Source organism: Triticum dicoccoides, chromosome 2A (assembly GCF_002162155.2).
Source record: "Triticum dicoccoides isolate Atlit2015 ecotype Zavitan chromosome 2A, WEW_v2.0, whole genome shotgun sequence".
In the NCBI taxonomy this organism is placed as follows: Eukaryota; Viridiplantae; Streptophyta; class Magnoliopsida; order Poales; family Poaceae; genus Triticum; species Triticum dicoccoides.
Genome location: NC_041382.1, coordinates 396,437,902 through 396,462,505, shown reverse-complemented (window position 1 = coordinate 396,462,505; position 24,604 = coordinate 396,437,902).

The following is a 24,604-nucleotide window of genomic DNA, read 5'->3' as shown; positions in this document are numbered from 1 at the left end:
ACCATTTTTGTAGCATGTCTCCAATCTTTTTGAGCATTTACAGCCATTATGCTATCCGAGTCATCCCAGGTTTCTAAATAGTCTGAAGCATTTGCAAAATCCCTTCCTCCCGTTTTGATGTCCCTTTGGGCCAGATTAACCACACTAATCGGTGAGTTGAGGTACTCTGTTGCCTTGACATATATGTTGGAATTATTATTATGACCCTAGGTGTCTTAGAGTGCCACCTAGTAATCGAACCATGTTTTGCATTCCCAGTGTGATGATTCTGGCCATTATTCTCGAAAGCATCCCGTGATGCCATTTAGTTAGTAGGTATTCCACTCCTGGGTTATGAACCCGAGATTCACCCTATCTACCTTATGTTGTTATTGTTTGCTCGTTCCTTTAGGTTATTAGTAACCTTGGCGATAGTCCTCGATGTCCTTGGTATTTCCTTCTTCCAAATACCAAGTACTGCTTATGGCAGAAGTTCCTCGCTGAACTGAAAGATCACAATCAGTGTGCTCTTGTTGAGTTCTCGATTCTATATTGTGACTCTGTCAGTTCTACCTTTTTGCATGGGTTATCTGGAAGAAACCTGTTGAACTTGGTTCGACATACTAATATATGCATCCACAGCTCATAAAGTTATATGGTCCTTGAGTTGTCCCTCTTTAGCTGTATTCTGACCCCCATCTATCAATTGATAGTCAGGAGTAGTCGTGCACTCATGTTCATCGATGCCTATTATTCCTGTGTTCTGCCAAGCCATTCTATTCCGGAATGACTAGGAGAAACTAACTCCAGTACCTTATCCATTTCTAGGATTTGGTCAAAGTAGTTGCACTTCGCAGATCAAAATGCCAATCTAGCTTTTGTTCTATTCTACCTTGGAGTATTACCATCTTTATATCAAGAATGTCATGAGAATTGCACCAACTCTTATGAATTCTCGATTTAGTGATACTCTCGCCATCATTATTCATTCCTCGGTCCTGTGTTGTCGCAACCGGAATGCTGACAAGTGAACCATGATGTGTGAAATCAATACTCCTAGCAACCGTGTAGCTCGGTAGGCAAAGGACAATAATTTCACTCTTAGTATGTTAGCTATTGAATCACCATTCTAAGATTGATCGTGCCACCTAGTCCATATCTCTGGTGCACTCCGTGATCAATGAGTTAGGATTGTGTCAATCTTTGCTTATTTGATCATATCGTCTTGCCCTGAAAAGCAAGATTGTTCTCGAGCTTAGTAACATATCGGTGGTTCGTGATTTTTCGAATATCTTCTCAGAAGTATCACTAGGTCGTCACCTGACTGTTATGTTGAGCTCGTGATCAAGTTGGTTTTGTATAAGCCACCCCTTCTCCAAGAATCTGTGCTGCATACCCCTGAGCTGGTTGGTCAAGCTAAACAACAACTTGGAGAGTTGGAAGATGGAAGCTTGTCCGAATTAGTTCATCTTAAGGGTCATATTGTATGTGTGTTGAAGAAAGATGATATCTTCATCAATTGATCCTCGTGACCAGTTGTTGGACCTATTGTCTTGCCAGAACTTTGATTTGAGTGTGGGCTATCCTCAAGTCAAATCAGAACAACCAATGTTCGTGATGTTGTCTCACTCGTGGATTTTCCTCGAGCATACACCGTTCTATATTTATGTTCTAACCAATGCTATCATCAGAACCAACAATGTTCATAATGTTGTCTTACTCGTGGATTTTCCTCGAGCATACACCGTTATATCTTTATGTTCTGACCAATGCTATCACTTGATCTCATAATTATGGAATTCCATCTTCATGGAAACCTGGATGAATTGTTGTTAAGCCTATCGGGAACATCCCTATCTTCTCCATGACATTGTCGGACATTAAGCTAGTGTTGGAAATTTTTTAAGCAATGCTTTCGTGATCCGTTCATGAAGCTTATGCTTGGATGGAAGAAGTGACTTCCTCTAGTTCATGTGCATTTGACGCAAGTTTTCGCCATCAATTCGAGAGAGCTTGTTTTACCTCCCTTAGAATCATCCCAAGTCAGTCATGCATTCGTGCGAAGTATTCTATGGTTTGGTAGATTAATTACCTCCATTCTCTATGTGTCCCTAGCACACCAAGCCACTGGTTGATTTGTTCAAGATAAAGGAGTTTGTTCTAAGATAAATTCTTTGCACTTCCATGCGTGGAGACTTCGATATCATTAATGATGGCTTCCTAAAAGAACTTTGGTACTGTTTCATTGTAAGACTACCATGTGGTCATGCTTGCCTGGGACAGCGTGTTCACATGTTTGTAGTGGAACCCGCTCATGTTTTGGAGCTTGCTATCGTAGTTTATTTCCCGAGAATCTCGCAACACCATCTCGTCGATTTGTGTTGCAAACTTTCATTTTATTTCCAGACATGCTGTCTGAAATATTCTGTTGCCAGCCAGATCTGAATCTCAGGCAGATATGATGGTTGGAACTTTTCCAAGATCTATGAGGTAGGCTCTAGCAAGGTTGATGTTTTGGCCGACACACCTAGCCGGAAGATCTATTATTGTAGCATCTTGACTAATTAAATTGACCATCTTCTCCATGAGGATGTTGTGCGACTTATTCTAGGAGTTGTTCCTTATGGATCCTTTGTCTTCCCGAAGTCTGACCTATACTTGATGGCCACATTAATGCTTTAAGTATGACCGTGGTATGTAGAACATCAAGGAGAACAATATAAGCGGAGTGCTAAATGCCTCTCGGTCACTCATCCAGATTTTGTTTCCTTCGCTTCGCTAAGGTGGAATCTGAGAAAGTGTTGTACTGCTTTGCATCTGCATTGTCCATCATTATTCATCATGGCAGTATGATGTGTTGCCAGGATCCCCCGACACGGATGTTGGTAAGACTTTGATGAGTATGGAAATGCTCAAGTTCTTGAGAGCACGTTCACGCACTAGGATATATCCTCGGTACCAATTGGAATGTGCTTTCCGTTTGCCGAGTTGTTCCATAACCATATTATCCTTCCCGATCTGAGTATGCCATTCCGATGAACTCCTTCAAACGATCATTTGTGAACTGCCTTAGGCTGGTATAGAGAGACTCAATGATCTCTATATCAAAGGTAATTCTTTTTGCCACTTCAAAGGATAAATCTACGAGTCACCTTCCCTGAGGTGCCCCGTTATGGAATCATGGCAATTTTTCCTAGCTACTTTGAAACCCTCATCAATTGTTTCTTCCGTCCTTTTTAAGGTGTGTTTTGCCTCTCAACTCAAGAGATGTTCAACATCTCATTCCATGAGTTGATCTTGAGTGTTCGATCTTCGGGGAGATCGTTTTCTATAGAGTTTTCTTTTGTTGTCATCGAGTTGGATAAAGATCTCAAAAGAGAATACGTCAAGATCAATTTGAATCAATGAATCAACATCTTCGAGAAGGGAAAATGGATCATGAAGATTGTGATAGTTTTGTGACCCCTTTCCTCTTACCTCACGTCTTGAATCTCGGGATGAGATTCTTGTTTAGTGGGGGTGAGTTGTCACATCCCTACCTTCTGGTACTGCCTGGTGTGTGCATCTTGTTGCATCATGTTTAAATTCTTTTGAAACTTGAAATGGGGATGTTCAAACCCTAGCATCAACTGGAATTCAAATAGGTTCAACCTAAAAATATTTTCAATGAACTCAAAATGCCCTTTAAAAATGTTCATCATTTCTGGATTAAGGTGGAAGCATCTACCAAAAATGGTTTACATTTTTGAAGGACATATTTGGGCTTTGAATTAAATCAATAAGTATTTGAGTTGGAGCTTTAAAATTCAATAAATAATTAGACAGCTCCAATATTTCTGAAAATTGTAGAGGGTCTCTGGAATAAGTCCATCTTGCACCCACTACTTTTCTCAGAATTTACCAAAATGATTTAGTGGTTAAACTAAATTAAAACAAAGGTTAAAAAATGAAAAAAATAGAAAAGAGAGAGAGAGGGGAAAGGACCCCAGGTCCACTTACCTGGCTGGGCCGGCCCAGCTGGCCTATGCCAGTCGTCACCCACCTCTGCCAGTAGGCAGAGGAGGGACAGCGCACAGCACGCGCGGGCGCCACGCCACGAGGCTGCCTACCTGTGTCCCCTGGCCACCGCGACGCCCCGCGTCTTCTCCTCGGCGCCGCCTCGACCCCCTAGACACCACTCTCCCCTCCTCTGCACTCTCCGTCGTCCTCTACCGCTTTGGCCGACGCGCCTGTAAGCCGCCGCCGCCGTAGTCGACGCCTCCGCCTCTCCCTCGACCCCTCGCCGTGTCTGCAAGCTCCGCCTCGACTCCTCTTCCTCCTCGACAAGCCAGGTGACGCCAGAAGCCCCTTAGTGTCGTCCTCGCTGTCGTCTTCTTCCTCTGGACGCCGGAGATCGACTTTGTCGTTCCGCCCGCACCAGACCTCCCCCGAGCTGCTGACCTTCTCCAGGAGATCGCTGTGAGCTTCCTCGCCGAACCCCTCTCTTCCCCCTCATGTTTGCGAGCTCTAGTACGCATCTCCGCCATGGCCAAAAGCTTGGCTTCAACGCGGATGCTACCACCGTCGTTCTAGCCACAGCTGCTCACGTCCGAGCCTACCAATGGGCTCAGAATGCTCCCAGGAGCCGAGCGCACCCATCTGCTAGCCCTCCCGTGCACAATAACGCCGCACCGGACTTTGCCCAAACTCTGGCCGCCGCCATGAGGTCGCTTCCGGCGAACTCCAGCCACCCCACGCCCTCCTGTTGGTCCCCCTGGATGCGCGCGGGCATGGGCTACCTCCTGGTGCCCTCGACGCATCGATCCGTCGCCCCTGGCATAACTCCGACGGACGCCGCCGCGGATTGAGGTCGCCGCCGGCGTGGCACCCTTAATTAGCGGCTAAAAACCCCGCTAACCGACCCCCTAGGCCACTGACACATGGGCCCCACTCCCTAATTAACTGCAGCTTTATTTTTGCTTAGATTAGTTATAACCCAACGGGACCCACACATCAGAGTTGACCGTGCTGATGTGGCCGTTGACCGGACCCACCTGTTTGTGACACTAACCAGCCCTGAGTCACTGACTGGTGGGCCCCACTAGTCAGGTTTGACCCGGGGCAGCTCTGTTGACCAGCTGACGTCACAGTGACGCAATACTGACGCAGTAAGTCATTTCTGGATTAAATTTAATCAGAAAATTCCAGAAATTACCTAAAACTTCTAAAAATCATTGAAATTAATATATAACTCCAATGAAATAAGTTATATATGAAAAATGATCAGAAAAATCCAATCTATCCATCTGTACCATTTTCATGCATGTTAGGACAACTTATGACTATTGTTTAGGACAATTCCATTAAATGGCATTTAAGAAATCACATATGGAGTTTGATTTTGAACCTAGTGTTCAAACCAACTCCATTTAACTTGTTGTTAGTTGCATTAGCTCAATCAACAGCATATTGCCATGTCACATTCATGCATCATAATGCCGCATTGCATTGATTGTGTTTCCTTCTCCGTTGCCGGTGTTTGCCTCCTCTCGATAGATGTGGTTTCGATGATGAGTTCGATGACACCGATGCAGAACTATACTATCTTCAGAAGTGCCAGGCAAGCAAAACCCCCTTGTTCATTCCGACACAATCCCACTCTCTCACTCCTGCTCTCTTTTACTGCATTAGGACAACAACAATTCATCTGTTACTTGCTGCGGTAGCTGAACCCCTTTTCCTCTGCATGACATGTCATTGCCATAGTAAATAGATGAAACCCACTCGCATGAGTAGGAGTTGTTTGAGCCCTCATGTGCCTACTCATTCATGCATGTTTGTCATGCCTGCTATTGCTTAGAGTTGTGTCAGGTCTGATTCATCGGGGATGAATTGGAATGTTATGAACATGTCCTACTGTGTGTGAGCTAAGTGTGTGAACATGATTTGGTAAAGGTAGTGGTGAGAGGCCATCTAGGAGTACATGGTGGGTTGTCTCATAGAAGCCGTCCTCAAGAACTGATTTCTGTGTTTGTGATCCATGAAAAAGTTACTACCATGCATTGGGCCCTAAAATATGACCCCGCTCGACTTCTTAACGACCGTAGTCCTCTGTCCAGGAGTTGCAAGTAGTTTCTGGTGTTTGTAGTATGCTAGAGGCCGTGCGTAGCGCTGACACGAGGGGTGGGCTGTGATGCGGTAGGCATGTGGCATAGTGTACCGGGCGCTCGTTTGGTGTCTCGGGAACCCTGCACACATCGTTCGGGGCCGTATGTGGAAATTTCGGCCGGACTCCCTGTGGATGGAACCTGAATAGGCGATAAACCTGGACTAGAGACTTGAGTGTTTAGGTAGGTCGTGGTCTACACCCACGTCGGCTTTCGCTTGAAGTCTGCCGAGCACATGTCATGTGCAGACGCTAAGTGGTGGAAACCTGTATGAAGAAGTACACCCCTGCAGGGTTATAAATGATCTATTCGAAGAGCCGCGTCCGCGGTAAAGGACTTCTGGGTTGCCTATACAGTTCAGAGACAAGTGAAAGTGGATACTCTAAAATGCACAAGATATGCGTGAGTGCTATGGATGGCGTTCTCGTAGGGAGACGGGAGCGGATCCATAGTGGTGTATTGACATGGTGAATATGTGGACTCATGTGTCCCACCTCAAAAGAGTTACTTGCAGTCGTAATTCAGGATAGCCACCGAGTCAAAGCTGGCTTGCTGCAGTTAAACCCCACCATCCCCTTTGTTGATAATGATGCATATGTAGATAGTTCTGATGTAAATCTTGCTGGGTACATTTGTACTCACGTTTGCCTATTTTATGTTTTTGCAGAGAGACTTCAGTCTCACTATTAGTTCCGTGTGAACTTCGACGTTTAGCTTGTTACCTCAGCTACGATCTTGTGCCCTCGGCAGGATCTCGTAGATAGTCAGGCTTCTCAGCCTTTTTCATTTATAGTTGTCTGTACTCAGACATGTTATGCTTCTGCATGTGCTTTGACTTGTATGCTCTGAATGTTGGGTCAAGAGACCGATGTTTGTAATATATCGCTCCTCGGAGCCTATTGATTAAAATACTTGAGTTGTAGAGTCATGTTGTGATGCCATGTTGTATTTGCACATATCGAGCATATTGTGTGTATGTTATTGAAATGCTTGGTATGTGTGGAATCTGAATATCTAGTTGTTTATCCTTAGTAGCCTCTCTTACCGGGAAATGTCTCCTAGTGCTTCCAGTGAGCCTTGGTAGCTTGCTACTTCTCCGGAACACTTTGGCTGGCCGGCATGTGTCCTTCTTCGCTCCTGTGTTTGTCCCTTCGGTGAAATGTCACGCGGTGTCTACCGGAGTCCTGTTAGCCTGCTACAGCCCGGTTTACCGGAGTCCTGCTAGCCTAGTTGCTACAGCCTGGAGTCACTCGCTGATGACCGACACGTTCATTGCTGGGTCATGTATGCCTGTCCCTGTAAGTTATTGCCACTTTGGGTTCACGACTAGCCATGTCAGCCCATGATCCTTGTCATATGGATGCTAGCGACAGTATCACATACGTGTGCCAAAAGGCGCAAACGGTCCCAGGCAAGGTAAGGCGACACCCGTGGGAATAACATGCGTGAGGCCGCAAAGTGATATGAGGTGTTACATGCTAGATCGGTGTTTCTTTGAGTCCAGGTCCTGACAAAGTTACTCCCAACTATGACCAGCCTTGGCCTCTCCCAGTGCTCCACAATGTATAGCTGCTAAGCCTGCCATGTAGGCATAAAATATGATGTGGCACCAATAAACTAAGCACCTATGCATTGAAGACTTGAGTTACTAAGCCATTTAATGCACTTAGCCCCTCATCTAAGCACATCTAAGCACTTACTAGCACCACCTTGACCGTGGACATTGACGGTGTACGTCACCTTGTGTCTCATTATTTTTCTCGTCATCATCTGAGTCCTAGAAGATCTCACCCACATCATCATTAGCATGCGGCCGCCTTGATAGACAACATGTGCAGAAGGAATAGAGGCGACTGGGGATGCACCACCACCACGTCGTGGGCACTTCGTACATGCTCGTGTGCGTGCAGCGTGCGTGTTTTTCCATCGGTGCTAGCTCTAAGGCCGAGGCTGCGGTCGTCTTCGTCTGACTAGTAGTTGAGCAACGACGGCAAATAGGTGCTGCAAGAGATGCGTATGTGCCGTTGCGTGCGAGCTTCACCATAGCACGACGAACCGGACATCACCACGGATGGCGCATGCCTCCATGCAGCTGAGTGTGTGCGCATGTATGTGTTATTCACGTGCATTCTGCGGCTGAGCATGTGTGCATGCACGTGTTGTGTACATGCGTTGTGTGCTCCATGTTGTGCGTGTATGTGCATGAGTTGGATCAGATGGAGTTAGTGTGTTTGGCTTGTGTACATGTGTGGCTGCATGCGTCCTGTACATGCGTGGCTTGTTGCATGGTTATCAATAATTCATTATAAACTACTGCCTCTGTTCCTAAATATAAGTCTTTCTAGCCATTTCAAATAGACTACAACATACGGATGTATGTAGACATATTTTAGAGTGTAGATTCACTCATTTTGTCTCATATGTAGTCCCTTATTGAAATCTCTAAAAAGACATATATTTGGGAATGGAGGGAGTATAAAACATCTTCAACTTAGCATCCTGATGTACCGTTTCTAGTGGTTAGCAAAAACTTCATGTTCTTTTATTTGTTTATAGGTGGGCAGGCAGCAAAAAACAGGGGAAACGCGCAAGGTTCCTTGCAGACGCTCCACCGCGAGGTTCCTTGCTCCTTCTCGGTCGTCGGGAATCTATGCTCTTCAACTCTTTTCTTTTACGTGAGCTTTGTTCATCCTTTTCCCAACACGCGAGACATCTAAGCATCAAGGTGCACGTGTCATGCAAGGAAATGGAGATAATTAGATAAGCAGTGTGTAAGTGAGTCGTGCACTTCGATGGCACCTATGCAATATTTTTTCTCCTCGATGGCACGTGAACAGTGCACATACTCAACGACGGAGCATGGGATGGTAGCAATGACATGGTCAGCCCTTTTTTAGAGAGAGTACGTACTAAATAACTTTGATCTGTCCCGTCAACTCGCAGAACAACGAGAAGCTTGATTACGCCTTCTCCCTTGCCAACACGTGCGCGGTGGCTCACAGCACGAGGAGAAACTTTTGCTTACAAGCGGTGGACGTGCAGCAGTTCATTTGGTGTCAAATTGCCAGAAGTACTACTGTAGAACCATCGACTTCCGAAAGAGGCGAAGAGCCAAGCGCAAGGTCACCTACTAACCTTAGGCTAGGCGTAGTGGGAGTAACATTAGTAGGGGTACCTCCTTTTTTATTCTAGAAACAACCACACGCGAATATCGAGGTGTTGGTTACATAGAACAAATTTCCTAGAGTCCATGCTCAACACCCCTCTATCTCTCTTCTCAGCCAGCCAGCGGATGCGCGGAGCCCATCGTCTTTCTGCTCACATGTGGTCCCACATGTTAGTGAAAACGCAAGAGGACCCACTGAACCTGCACATCTTTCACCTCGATGTGCTGGTGATGAAAAACAAATCCAATAAAGATCTTAAGTGGCCGCTTTTGGAGTTACTGAAGAGTAGTAAGACTCTATTTACAGTTTAACCCAAGATGCACATCACGTGGCTTCAACTACCACTCTATTTTCTTGCATGACACGACCAGGACGCTAGATGTCCCACATGTCGGCAAAAGGAGGAAGAACCCGACCTAATCTTCGGTTGTGCTCTCGGATTAGACTAGTTGTGCTAACTTAAAAAATTTATTGTGTAGTAGAATGGATGCAAGTTTTGGTATTGGGAAGAAGAGTACATCGATATATTGATAGAGCGCAATTTAGTAGTAGATGTTCTAGCACTTTTAGCTAGCATAGAGGCTAGAGATGAGACTAGTGCACTTGTTGATACTCCTACTAGAATAGAGGCTAGACATGAGACTAGACGCGAGGAAGCAACGTCTACTTCTTTACACCCGAAGAAGAAAGAAGCACGCAAGATCGAGCCTCCGCAGATCAATAATGAATGCATCGAGAAGGCAGTAATCCAACTTACAGGAGCAGTTATGGAAGTTGGATATCTTCTAAAATGTATTCTTGTGGTTGGTGTTTTCTTTCTTCTTGCTTTTCTAGTCAAAATTATCGTTGGAGTTCGTGCAAAATGAAGGTCCATTTGTGGTCGTGCGTTGGAGTTGGCCTTACAAGTGGGACCGCAGTTGAGGAAACCGACTATCGGCAAACCCCGACCTCGCCCGCCGCGCGATGGCTGAAGTTGGAGAAACGACGAGGTTGAAGAGATTGCTCTAGCACAGACCTCAAGAAATATGGTGCCAGATGGATGTCGTGGTAGTGGCGTGTGTCGTACTCCTGGACGTGAATGCTTGTTCTAGCCCATGCCACCCTACTACTCCTACTACTACTTATATAGTACTAGTATCGAGGATTTGAGGTGCTGGTTACGTACAGCGAACACATTAACATATGGCTACGGTAAAAACACCCGCCCGACACGTGAAGCATGTGAAGCTAGTACAAATAGTGTACTACTATTGTTGATTGGCCTCATCTGATAACCTGTTGCAATGCACGTACAATTATGTATTTGAAAAATATTTTTTGCCTTGTCGCACCACTCACTCAGAGAAACGACTCGAAAGCCATTCATAAATTTAGTAAGTTTATCACAGGCATATCATTTTATTACATACAACAGGTCATCAACCCACATCGACAACGAGGATACATTATAAATACTAAAGTTTTCATCACACAAGAAATAACAATCAATGAAATGAACTTCAACTCAACCAATCCTCTCGGCGTTGGAAATGCTTGCTTTGAACCACAAGTGATTCTTTGGGACGGGCCATCTATTGTCGATCTCAAAACCAACGCAGGACTGATCATCTAGGCTGAAGCAGCCTACTATATCAGTAGCAGGGTAGGGAACCACCCAAATGTCCAAGGTATAGGCACAGTTGCTTCTCATAAATGGTACTAGTAACGTTATGTCAACAATAGTTGGATCGCCTTTCACCATCATCGGATAGTTTTGTCCAAGGAAGAGCGAGTTTTCTCCAAGACTATCAATTCTGTAACAGGGAAAAGGTGTTGGCGCTAGCACACTAGTATCCATCCCGAATACCATGCAACGGGTGTTGGCTAGGTCCGGAGAGTGCGACCATGGGAGACAACACATGCTCCCTCAGTAGTAACAAACTCAGTGCGCTCTATACAGACAAGAAGAGGTGATCCATCGGAATTAGTTGCCAGGCGCCACTGAGTATATATGTTCTGCTCGTCCTCATGCTTGTGATCATCACCATCGTCATCTCCCCCTTGGTTATAAATTTTTTCAAGTATACGTGGTGGAATGTTCATAGGACCTTGGAAACACAAGAAGAAGGTTAATTAGTAAAGGGAAACTTGCTAACCCGCATGCATGTGGATGAAACGATTATAATTACGGTGGAAGACAAACGTACATAAACTATGAGCATCCCATGCAAAAACAGTGCCATGAGCGGTGGAAGCAAACACAAGACCCTCGTATTCAATTGAATCACAGTACACATCCGTGTATAGAAACTGATTTTTGACCAATATCCATCTAGTCGAACCACAAAGGACGGCAACAAGCTTGTCAAAGATAGCAACAACTTCATAGTTCTTGTAATTCCAAGAGCGGTTGGGAACTCGAAAAATTGCTATCTTTCGTAGAAGACAGTCACCATGATCGTATTTGAATGTGCGTAGAATACCGCTGTGCTCAGCCTCTGGGCAGTCTGCTGAGATTTTTGAAAGTGGAACCCGGTGACGAGTGTACGCATTCACAAGTTCCCACTCATAGTTGTACCCAATATAAAACCAATCTCCATTTGCGCCTGCCCAATCCTTGCTGAGGGAGTCCTGGACTAGGGGGTGTCTGGATAGCTGAACTATCATCATTGGCCGGACTCCAAGACTATGAAGATACAAGATTGAAGACTTTGTCCTGTGTCCGGATGGTACTTTCCTTGGCGTGGAAGGCAAGCTTGGCGATACGGTTATGTAGATCTCCTACCATTGTAACCGAGTCTGTGTAACCCTAGCCCTCTCCGGTGTCTATATAAACCGGAGGGTTTAGTCCATAGGACACATAACAATCATACCATAGGCTAGCTTCTAGGGTTTAGCCTCCTTGATCTCGTGGTAGATCTACTCTTGTACTACCCATATCATCAATATCAATCAAGCAGGAGTAGGGTTTTACCTCCACCGAGAGGGCCTGAACCTGGGTAAAAACACCGTGTCCCTTGTCTCCTGTTACCATCCGCCTAGACGCACAGTTCGGGACCCCCTACCCGAGATCCGCCGGTTTTGACACCGACATTGGTGGTTTCATTGAGAGTTCCTCTGTGCCGTCCCATCAGGAAGGAAGCCTCATCCCATCTTTAAAGACGGTACCGTCGCCAAAGGAGCTTCGGCCATTGGCCAAACTATCCGGCTAGGTGGTTTTCTTATGACCGCCTGTTCGGCCGCCATGCCGACGATGACCTCTTGGGTCATCAAAAGCAATCTTCATGTCAACTCGGAACTCGTCGAGCAGCTAGATCCGATGGAGCTCTCTCGCGTAAACAAGCTCTTGGATCGCATCGCCGCTCTGGGAGTCGCTACAGACTATGATCAGATCGGGCCTAAAACCGATCTGAGAGAGATCAACTCTCCCCAGGCTACCCACCACGTTGCTTTGGTGGAGGAACAGCACGGCGACTCTTCTTCTACATTAAGGACAAGCTGTGTCCGAATTCCCGACCCCTCCATGTTGGATTCCCGCGGAGGGACAGACGCCGATCAAGCCCTGAATCTAAAGTCAGGCAGCGGGCCGGATTCGTTGGATAACATCCAACAAGCCGAACTTCCAACTTCAGAAACTTTCCAGCCCCTGAGTCTCAGATTGGACGCGGTTCCGAATTTAATTCCAGCCGCCCACCCAAACACAAGCGATCTATCCCGAATCCGACAAGAGCCCGCTGAAACAGTACATCATTACTGGGCCAGATTCCTCCCGGTTATGGACAGGATAAAGGACTGCCGTGAGGAAAGCGCAATTTCAATTTTCTGCAATAATTGCACGGACAAAGGAATCTTGAACGCCATAAGTCGTCGCGAAATTACACGCTTCACCGACCTGGTGTCCATAGTACAAAAGTACCGTGCGATGGAGAGCGCCTGGAAAACCGAAACCAAATTTTGGGACAATCCGGCTCCGAACACAACCCTAGTCCGAAATAAAAGGGTGCATCACATTCATGCACCTGGGTTAAAAACCAAAAAGCAAAAACCCCCTAAAGGGAACAGAACCGTACTGGAGGGATGGCTCAACGGACCTTGCAAAATTCATAGCATAGAGGGCGCCACTCCGACGCAAAGCCTTCGAGCATGTTGGATACTACGACAGGTGGCCAAAAGTGGCGAAGAGCTCCTAGCCCCAGAGAACCAGCCCAGCAGTACCAGTGCGGTATTAACAATCTTTGAGACTTTCGCATCAAATAATATGCGGAAACGAACACTCCGCAGCCTCGCTGAAGTCTACCAAGTAGCAACGATAAATCCATGGAGCAACACGGCTATCACCTTCAACGCCAGTGACGAACCTAAATTCCGAACAGCCCGAGCACCAGCCGCATTGGTACTCAGTACAATAGTGGACGGCTTTCGCCTTACTAAGGTACTCATGGATGGCGGCAGCGGATTAAACCTCATCTACGAGGAAACCCTTCAAAAAATGGAAATAGACTGGAGCCGCATTGAGCGAAGCAACACAACCTTTAGAGGAATAATCCCTAGTCGGGAAGCACGCTGCACAGGAAAAATTACACTGGATGTGGTGTTCGGCTCGCGGGAAAATTATAGGTCCGAGGAGGTCACGTTCCAAGTGGCCCCGTTCAGTAGCGGATATCACGCTTTATTAGGGCGAGAGGCATTCACAATTTTTCAAGCTATACCCCATTACGGGTACACGAAGCTCAAAATGCCCGGGCCCAACGGAATCATCACTCTTGTCAGTGATCCGGACATAGCACTCCGCGCCGAAAATAAGACAGCCACAGTAGCCCTAGAGGCACTATCGGAAGCCCTAGCGGCCGAGGAACTCACTGCGCTGCGCTCCACGGTGAACAGGGACGAAGTGATACTCGATAAAAGATCCAAGTCCACCTCTTTCAAGCCAGCAGACGAAATAGTCAAATTTCAAGTCCATCCAACGGACCCCACAAAGACGGCCTCCATTGGGGCACAATTAAACCCTAATGTAGACGCCGCACTACGCGAATTCCTTCGGGAAAATTGGGACATTTTTTCCTGGCACCCTTCAGACATGCCAGGAATCCCATGCAGGTTGGCAGAGCACAACCTAAATATCCTAAAAGGATTCAAGCCGGTCAAACAGGCTCTTCGGCGATTTTTCGAACCCAAAAGACAGAAAATGGGAGAGGAGCTAGCCAAACTATTAGAAGCCGGATTCATCAGAGACATAAAACATCCAGACTGGCTAGCAAACCTGGTAATGGTACCAAAGAAGGACAAATCCTGGCGCATGTGTGTCGATTTCAAGGACCTTAACAAGGCTTGTCCAAAGGATCCTTTCCCCCTCCCCCGCATCGATCAAATTATAGATGCTACCGCAGGGCACGATTCATTGTGCTTCCTCGACGCATACTCCGGCTACCATCAAATCAAGATGGCGGAGCCAGACCAAGCCGCAACGGCATACATTACTCCATACGGACCATTCTGCTTCAACACAATGCCCTTTGGGCTCAAAAACGCCGGTGCAACATATCAGCGCATGATTCAGACATGTCTGGCAACCCAGATCGGCAAAACAGTGGAGGCATACGTAGACGATGTGGTCGTCAAGTCTAAACACGTCGAAACTCTAGTAGACAATTTGAGGCTCACATTTGACAACCTTCGAGCATACAACATTAAGCTCAACCCGGAAAAATGCGTTTTCGGCGTACCAGCCAGAAAACTCTTGGGCTTCATTGTATCCGGTAGAGGAATTGAAGCAAACCCAGCCAAAATCCAAGCTTTGTCACAATTGGATATTCCAAAAGACCTCAAGCAAATACAAATATTGACTGGATGCGCGGCGGCTCTAAGCCGCTTCATTTCCCGCTTGGGAGAAACGACATTACCCCTTTATCGCCTCCTCCGGCGCACCGAACACTTCGAATGGACGGATGCCGCCACGGCCGGACTCGAAGAAATAAAGGCCATATTGGCAACAAATCCGGTCCTGGCCGCACCCAACTTGGGCGAACCAATGCTATTATATATCGGGGCAACTCATCAAGTTGTAAGCGCGGTACTCGTCGTCGAACGAGAAACGGACCGACATAAGTTCCCTCTTCAAAAACCAGTGTACTACGTTTCCACTGTCTTAACTCCATGCAAATCCCGGTATCCGCATTATCAAAAGATAGCGTACGCGGTGTTCATGGCATCCCGGAAGCTCCAACACTACTTTCAAGAGTGTTCGATAATAGTAGCCTCCGAAGTACCTCTCAATGACATTATAAACAACCGCGACGCGACCGGTAGGATTGCAAAATGGGCCATCGAGCTCCTACCATTCGACATAACCTACAAACCACGGTGAGCCATCAAGTTGCAAGTTTTGGCTGACTTCATCGCCGAATGGATTGAAGCCGAACTCCCTAAAGAGTACGGCACATATTCTAACTGGATCATGCACTTCGACGGCTACAAAATGTTGGCCAGCCTGGGGGCTGGCGTCGTCCTGACGTCCCCAACCGGGGACACAGTCCAATACGTACTTCAGATAATGTACACGGACTCCAACAACGCAGCCGAAGACGAGGCCCTTCTACATGGCCTCCGTATGGCGGTCTCCATGGGCATTAAACGCCTAGAGGTGCGAGGGGATTCGAACCTCGCGATATCCCAAATAAATGGAGACTTCGACGCCAAGGTTCCAAAAATGGCAGCTTACCGTAACGCCGTTTTGAAAATGTCAGCTCGGTTTGAAGGGCTCGAATTTCACCATATAGCCCGGGATAACAATCAAGCGGCAGACGTATTGGCACGCATCGGCGCAAAGCGCGATGATGTCCCCCCAATATCTTCCTGGAATGGTTTTTAAGCCATCCGTACTATGGGAAGGGGAGTCCGGACATAACAATCCGGACCCAACCGCCCTACCCGACACCGTACACTCTGACACAATCGACGGTTCTGCCAATGAAACAACACCTTCAGCCCACGAAATAATGGCAGTCATTGCCCCATGGACCGAGCCATTCCTAGCTTACCTAACTAAGCAAGAACTTCCCGATGACCAAAATGAGGCCCGCTGCATAGTATGGCGCTCCAAAGCCTATAAGGTCCATGAGGGAGAGCTTTATAAGAAAAGCACTACAGGAGTCCTTCAAAGGTGCATCTCCGAAGAGGAAGGGCGAAATCTTCTAGCTGAAATTCATGCCGGACTCGGTGGGCACCACGTGGCAGCCCGGGCCCTTGTAAGCAAGGCCTTCCGTACAGGATTTTATTGGCCAACGGCCCGGACAGACGCTCAGGATTTAGTCCAACGATGCGTCGGTTGCCAGCTCTTTGCTAACCAAAGCCACATGCCACCCACCGCCCTAAAAACTATACCCATCACCTGGCCGTTCGTGGTCTGGGGGCTTGACATGGTTGGACCCCTTAAAGGGGGAACCCACAAGCCAAAATACCTATTGGTCATGGTGGATAAATTCACCAAATGGATAGAGGCCAAGCCAGTTAAAACGGCCGAATCCGGGCCTGTGATAGACTTCATATCAGGAGTAGTACACCGTTATGGTATCCCCCACAGCATCATCACTGATAACGGCACAAACTTCACGGCCGACGAGGTTAAACTCTGGTGCAAAAACATGGGCATTAAGCTTGACTACGCTTCAGTCTATCACCCTCAAACTAACGGTCAAGTCGAGCGAGCAAATGGTCTAATCATGAGCGGCATTAAACCAGACTAGTGCGGTCCCTCAAGGAATCTAACACACACTGGGTAGAGGAGCTCGACTCCGTACTCTGGGGGCTGCGGACCACGCCGAATCGTACTACTGGATTCACACCATTTTTCATGGTGTACGGCGCAGATGCAGTCTTGCCCTGTGACATAATTCATGACTCACCTCGCGTGCGCATGTACAAAGAAAGAGAAGCCGAGCTGGATCAGTAGGATAGTTTGGACGCCTTAGAGGAAGAGCGCGACGTGGCAAAAGCTCATTCCGCATTCTATCAACAGCAGGCTCGAAGATATCAAAGCAGAGAAGTACGGGCCAAAACTTACAATGTTGGCGAACTCATTCTACGCCTGCCGGGCAAGAAAAAGGACAAACTCAAGCCCAAATGGGAAGGTCCCTTCATCATCGACCAAGTCCTGACCGGTGGAGCATACCGTCTGCGAAACGCATCGGACAACCGACTCGAGCCGAACCCATGGAACGCAGCCCATCTCCGAAGATTCTACGCCTAGCGCTGAACACAGAGTTCGTCTTCTTCCTCCGTCCACATTTTGTACTTTAGCTGTTTTTTGTTTCTCTCTTTCTCCTTCCTTTTTCCTTAAAGCCTTTGAAGGCCGATCTGCGCATTGTTCACACACATTGACGTGCTACTCGCACTCATTATACCTGGGGGCTTCTTTAACAGAAGCTTATTTATACGGGCTTCATGCCCAACACATGCGTCCACACTTCCGCATGTACCTTTTATTGACCATTATATGCATCGATATGACTTAAGTTTTGGCCAAGCTGGGTTGCCTGGCTCCTGTGCTTACCCCTACGTTCCCGATTGTGCGGCTAGGAGGTAAAGGGAGCACCTCTGCGATTGTTACTGCCGGGTCAGCCGGATGTGTACCTCAGACTGGGTGAAGCCGAAAGCTAGCGTTCTTAAGGGAATATTCGGTCGGTGACATAAAAGATGATTTTTTATTTATTCATTTATCTGCCCCCATATGCTCTCCTACTTTTTTCGCAGTCCGGACATGCACTTTAGGGCATGCCCCCCAGGGAAAGGAACCCCTAACACAAATATTATCCCTGGAAGATGTTTCTTACTAACCATGTAATATAACATAACTAGTTGGGCACTTGTCTGATAAAGCACTAATGACTCCTACGCCTGGTCTCCACGCATGCCCCGGTTTTCCTATAACCGCGAGGGTATTCGGACACACTCCGGACTGTCGGGTCCCGAGGTTGAAGCGAAAAGGTCCGCAATGACAAACGATCTACAATCCGGCTAGAAGGCATTTTACATGTCATTTTAAATTACATGGTCAACTTGACTGATTGTATTCCTCTTCAATACCATCTAGCAGGCTGTCTAGCTTGCAGTCCCGCTGGGAATACTTTGCAGCCAACTCCACTTGGCCGTACATTAAGCTCACAGGGATCTCCTTCCCATCGGGCCCCACAGGCCCGACCTCGGCCATGTGGTTCGGGTCGGCCTTCGTGTACCTCGTCTTCACCATGGCCCAAGCCTCCCTGGCGCCTTGACGGCAGGCCGATATCTTCCATAGACGGAAGCGCCGCCGAGCTCCTTTAAGCTTCTCCACAAGCCCTCCAAGACCCTCGGGTAGGGAGACGGCCGGCCATAAGGCCTGGGCGATGCCGCTCATCACCTGCCGAACTCGTTCGTGCAGCTGCAACAGCTCGAGAAGCTAGTCACCCGTTGAACCGGGCATTTCCTCTGCAGGACGGCCTGTGAGCATACCTACAGACATATTCTGGTTAATCGACTTCCTCGCCGAACTCTTGTTTCCAAAAGTTCGTTCAAGCACTTACTATAAATGCCGCAACGAAGCCGCAGATTCTCCTTCACGGAGTAAGACAGCTGGACCCGAACATCTTTTAGTTCCTCGCCCAACTGAGTGTTGGCATCTTGGAGGTTATTCTTCTCCTGCCGCACCCTTGTCAGCACCTTCTCGCCGGCCTTTAGCTGGCATAGTAGCTGCTGCCTGTCAGGATCTAGTCCGGCACCATCTGCAATATTATTGTCAGACTTATACACGCGCCGCACTTTGCAAATTACTTATCTTTCGAAGTATGTATTACCAGAGGGGATCTCTGTGGCTCCCCCTGCGGTGGCTAGTGCGGCCTCAAGTTGGGCCTTGCACTCCTGAGCTCATGGGACAGGTGGGTATTCTTCTCTGTAAGATCCTGCACAACAAGTGATCCTTAAATCAGTTATTCTAACTATTTTAAGTCTCGGGGGCTACTGGCATATATAACCGTCAAAATTACTCACCCGTATGTGTTTTACATACTGCTCCATGGCTCTGGCTAGAACATCTTGAGTAGCAAGGAGGTGCGCATCACCCGAATTAAAGGCATTTAACGCCTCGGGGGAGAAGCATGTGTCGCGAAGAACTGTCCGGCGACGCCTGTGATTCATGGCGCTCTCCACCTCAGATCTGGTGGCGGATAACCTATCGGCGTCCTCCGTTGGAGGAGCACCCGACGCACGCCTTGCGTTTGCTTCCCCCTCCGGACTTGGTGTTGGAGCCTGGCTGGTGGAGGCGGGATTGGCAACCTCTCCGGGCACAGTCCGGCGAGCGCTCTTTCTCTAGAGAAAACCACAAGCATTAGTAGGCCTTCTAGGAATCTTTTCCGGAAACATGGGGACACATCATACCGTTGCAGCGACGTCTCGATTTGCGTCGCACTCCTTTTCCGCCTACCGGGCCGAGCTGCCCCTTGTTGGTCAGCCGCCGTAGGTTCGGCTTCCCGACTCAAAGGAACCTCCCGTGGAGTACCATTAGTATACGGTGGTCAGAAATAAGCATGAATGATTCGTGGTATCAGGACTCCGGTCACGGTTACCTGGGAAGCCGGAGATAAACCGGGGTAGTCGGCCCTAATGGCGACCAAAGCATTATCCATACTAAGTTGGTGGAACACCCCGTCGATCAGCTCCACCTTTATATCCGGATCCTCTTCGGAGTCCGGATCAAGGGATCGTTCCGGATCCTCTGATTGTGGAGCCGGGCTGTGTATGTCCTCTACGGCCTGGCGCAGTTCCTGCGTCGAAATCACAAAGTGAGACACTTAACTTTGGGAACAAGGATCGGATAGACAAGCGTCGGCTTACCCAGCTCCGAGGGTTGTTCATCGAAAATCCATTCAATGGACTCGCGCGGAGGAAGTCCTCCTTCTCCCCCTTGTACAAGCCGGACATGATCTTCACCAGATCAGCAACCGATCCTGGCCCCTTGCGGCCATGGCGGGTGGCGTCATCCTCCCCGTTGAACTCCCACATGGGGTGGCCCCTGTATTGAAGCGGCTGCACCCCTCGCATGATGCATGTGGCCATGACTCCAATCATGGTCAATCCGGAATGAGTCAATAACCTTATTCGGCCCATCAGATATTGAACGTCCCCCTCATTCTCCCGTTGAGGGCTCCGCGGGCGCCAACTCAGGCGTTTCTTTAGAGGAGCGTTGCTGAACTCCAGGAGGCCAATCCAAACTGGGTCCGGCAGCGGGGCGTCCTCCATGTAAAACCATTGCAAAGGCCAGTCTTCGGACGCCTTATTCGGGGTTCCGGATGGATATCCGGTCCCGACGATGCGCCATATTTCGGCTCCGCCCACTTGATATATCGACCCCTCGTGAGAACAGTGTACGAGGCAAAATAATCTCTTCCATAGCACAAAATGGGCCTCGATGCCCAAGAACAGCTCGCAAAGGGCCACGGAGCCCGCGATGTGCAGAATGGAGGCCGGCGTGAGGTGGTGAAGCTAGAGCCCATAGAACTCCAGGAGCCCCCGGAGAAACGGATGTATGGGAAATCCGAGTCCCCTTATTAGATAAGGGACGAAGCATACCTGCTCTCCTTTGGAGGGATTGGGGACACTCTCCACCTGCTTTCCGCCCTTGTAGGTGGCCAGTCCGGCTCGAAACCGGAACCATGAAGGCTGGGGGAAGATATCCCTTTGCTTGGAGCGTCACCAGCTCGCTATGTGGGACTGAACATCTCCCCTAATTTCCTGGCTGAGGGCTGGGAGCGCGAGAGGAGGAGCCACGTCGACTGTACATGATGGAGTGGATTTTTGTCAAAGGTGCTTCGATGAATACTCGCGGAAGGAGAATGGTGTGATTCGGATCTGGATCCTTGCCTCTTTTATAGGCAGTTTATTCACGCATCTAGGGGGTAAAGTGTAAGAATACCCTGGCTTTTCGCATTCATACGACACATGGAAGAGGGCCATTATTGGACGTGGAAGCTAAGGAGCGCAACATTTATAAGGAAGCCGTACACTATTCGGTAAGCACGTGGAATTTGGAGGAGAACCCGCCTTGCAATGCCGAAGACAATATGCGCGCCGGACTCGTCGTCATTGAAGCCTGGTTCGAGGGCTACCGAGGGAGTCCTGGACTAGGGGGTCCGGATAGCCGAACTATCATCATTGGCCGGACTGCAAGATTATGAAGATACAAGATTGAAGACTTCGTCCCGTGTCCGGATGGGACTTTCCTTGGCGTGGAAGGCAACCTTGGCGATACGGATATGTAGATCTCCTACCATTGTAACCGACTCTGTGTAACCCTAGCCCTCTCCGGTGTCTATATAAACCGGAGGGCTTTAGACCATAGGACACATAACAATCATACCATAGGATAGCTTTTAAGGTTTAGCCTCCTTGATCTCGTGGTAGATCTACTCTTGTACTACCCATATCATCAATATCAATCAAGCAGAAGTAGGGTTTTACCTCCACCGAGAGGGCCCGAACCTGGGTAAAAACATCGTGTCCCTTGTCTCCTATTATCATCCGCCTAGACGCACAGTTCGGGACCCCCTACCCGAGATCCGCCGGTTTTGACACCGACACTTGCCCTCAAGCGATGGCATCTTAACATCATACGTTTCATTATCAAGTGGCATCAACTTGCACAAGACGAGGCCTCCGTCGTCCCCGCGCCAGTAGTCATCAGGGTCACGGCAAAGAAGATAGGGGAGATCAAACCGCTCCTTGACCCTTGGGTTCCTTGTAATGATGTTATTAGTTGAGTCGAGAATGGTCTTGAACGAACCTGCCATGCTAGCCGATGTGATGACGTTGCACCGATCAATAAGTTCCTCCACCACGTCATCTTTTAGATCGGGGCAAGAATAACGGGGTCGTTTTTGGCCTGTTCCCTCCATGGAGAAGACGATCGAACAATGGCAGAAGGAAGGGTGAAGGGCTGAAGGAAAATGGAGGAGCGAGAGGAAGAGCGTGCGACAGCAGTTCCAAATTGAGAGGGAAAGGCGAAGAGTCGGTGGAAGGTTGCCAGTTTGCCACGGTACACGAAGAGGTGCCCCGGCCTACACGGCATGTTCCCTCCATGGAGAAGACGATCGAACAATGGCAGAAGGAAGGGTGAAGGGCTGAAGGAAAATGGAGGAGCGAGAGGAAGAGTGTGCGACAACAGTTCCAAATCAAGGGGGAAAGGCGAAGAGTCGGTGGACGGTTGCCAGTTTGCCACGGTATACGAAGAGGCGCCCCGGCCTACACATCCGTTCGGAAATACTAGTAGAAAAGGACTCACCTTCGTCTCACTGATATGTTGGAACGGGACCACATGTCAACGAAACATGGTGTGTAATTTCTCGTGCAAAATGCGATCTGGCCGCGTTGGCCCGATGTGCCGCATTAGTTTTTTTTTGAAAGTTTGCCGCATTAGTTATCGACCTTTATTTTTTTATCATGCAATCTGAATGGATAGCTCCTGTGGTCATCACACGTGAGCGGATATAGTGATGGTTGATTCGCCCGAGCAACTTATTACTGTGGGAATATGGGAGTACCAGCGGATTCAAGGAACAGAGAAACGATGGTTGCTTCGTCCGAGCAACCTACTGTGGCGAAGGTGGGGCTCTGTGATTTGACTGCTCACTAGTCATTACTACTGCGGTGCAATGACCGGGGTGAATCTTTCCCTGAAGTTGTGTTGTGCACTCAATATTGCTGCATGGCAGGTGGAGCCGGATGAAGGATGTCCAACATGTCGGCGAAACGAAGTTGAATTGTTTCTGGCATTTCTATCAATCCTTCAGGATTTGTTTACATGTACGCATAATTTTAATGAAATTGTACTGTGATGCTATGAAGGTTTCAACTTTGGTTCCCGCAGGAAAAAAAAGGTTTCAACTTAGGATTCATATGTCTTGCCTCGAGATTATCTCGTTACAACATTCCATCAAATACAAATGAAACTACCATGGCTAATGCATCTCAATGGTTCGCAGATCAGCGCCAATATTCACATCACAACTGAAGACGAAGTTTTGAGAAGGTGTACAAATAAAGAAAAATATATAATTGATCGATGTTGTTCGTAGGCATGGCTCCATTTCCTTGGCACAGTTTTCATTGCTTGGCAGCTAGTTTCACCCAGCTCTGTAGCCAAAAATGAGGTGTATGAAGGACACCACAATCCGATCATTTTGTGCAGCTCCACTAAAATCGAGCAGACCATCCCTGTTTGCAAAGATATCCAGTCAGTGTGATTACAATAATAGTGGAACTAGATGATGAAACATAACACACACAAATAGAAGTCGATCACCTCTACGATCTCTCTTTAGGACTAACTTCTTATTGGAGAAGATTAGGCACATAGTTGGATGAGGAGGATAGAAAAACCAATCTCCCTTTCTGCAGTCCCATAGAAATGTAAAAACGTTGCCCGTGTGACATTTGGCGGAACTGCACAAAACACTCTTTAGAAAAAAGTGATTTGTGCAGTTCACCAAAAGGTCGCAATAGCAACGAGGTGAAAATGGATAGCCCTGTTTGCAAAAGGGGGTCGAAAGGAAACAATTACTGCCCAATAACATGAGTTGAAGACACATACGCCGACATAAAAGAGCGTGTTCCATGTAATAAGGGAAAGATAGCACATGGTGGTTTATCAAAAATGGTTTGAGGACGAGATTGCAAGATGGAAAGTATGCTGGCCGAGATACGATTTAAGCAAACAACTAAAGAAGATCCACATGTAGCAACATGGGAAGATGGGCAGTGGAGCAAGGCCGGAGGAAGCTGTACCTTAGGGTCGTCGAGATGTTACTAGGAGGGTGCCGGCGGCCGGGATCTGCCCATACTGCGGCAACGAGCAAGTGGCAAAGGCCCTACCGCGCCGAAGCTTGGTCAGAGAGAACGGTGGGTACCGCAGATCGGGACGTGCTGCCTCAATGCCATCGAAAGGAGAGACGATGCACATCCTCCCTTTCTACCGGAGGACGGGATGCGGCCGGATCACTGACCAACGCTGAGAGAGAGAGAGGCCACGGCCGCCTTGTGTGAGATGGTGTGAAGAGAGACAAACCCATTTTCCATTTTCCCCACGGCAATCGTTTTATATTCTATACGTGCCATTGAGGAATATATAACTTTATTTAATGCTAACATGTCAAGTCAAACTTTGTTCCATCTAGGCATGGTACCCGACCCTCCTTCGAGTAAACAACCGCTACACGCGTCAAATTATCATGTGGGCTGCCTTTTCGTATAGAAATGAACTCCACCGCGTACCCGCGCGGGTGTGGCTGGGAACTTGACGTGAGTACG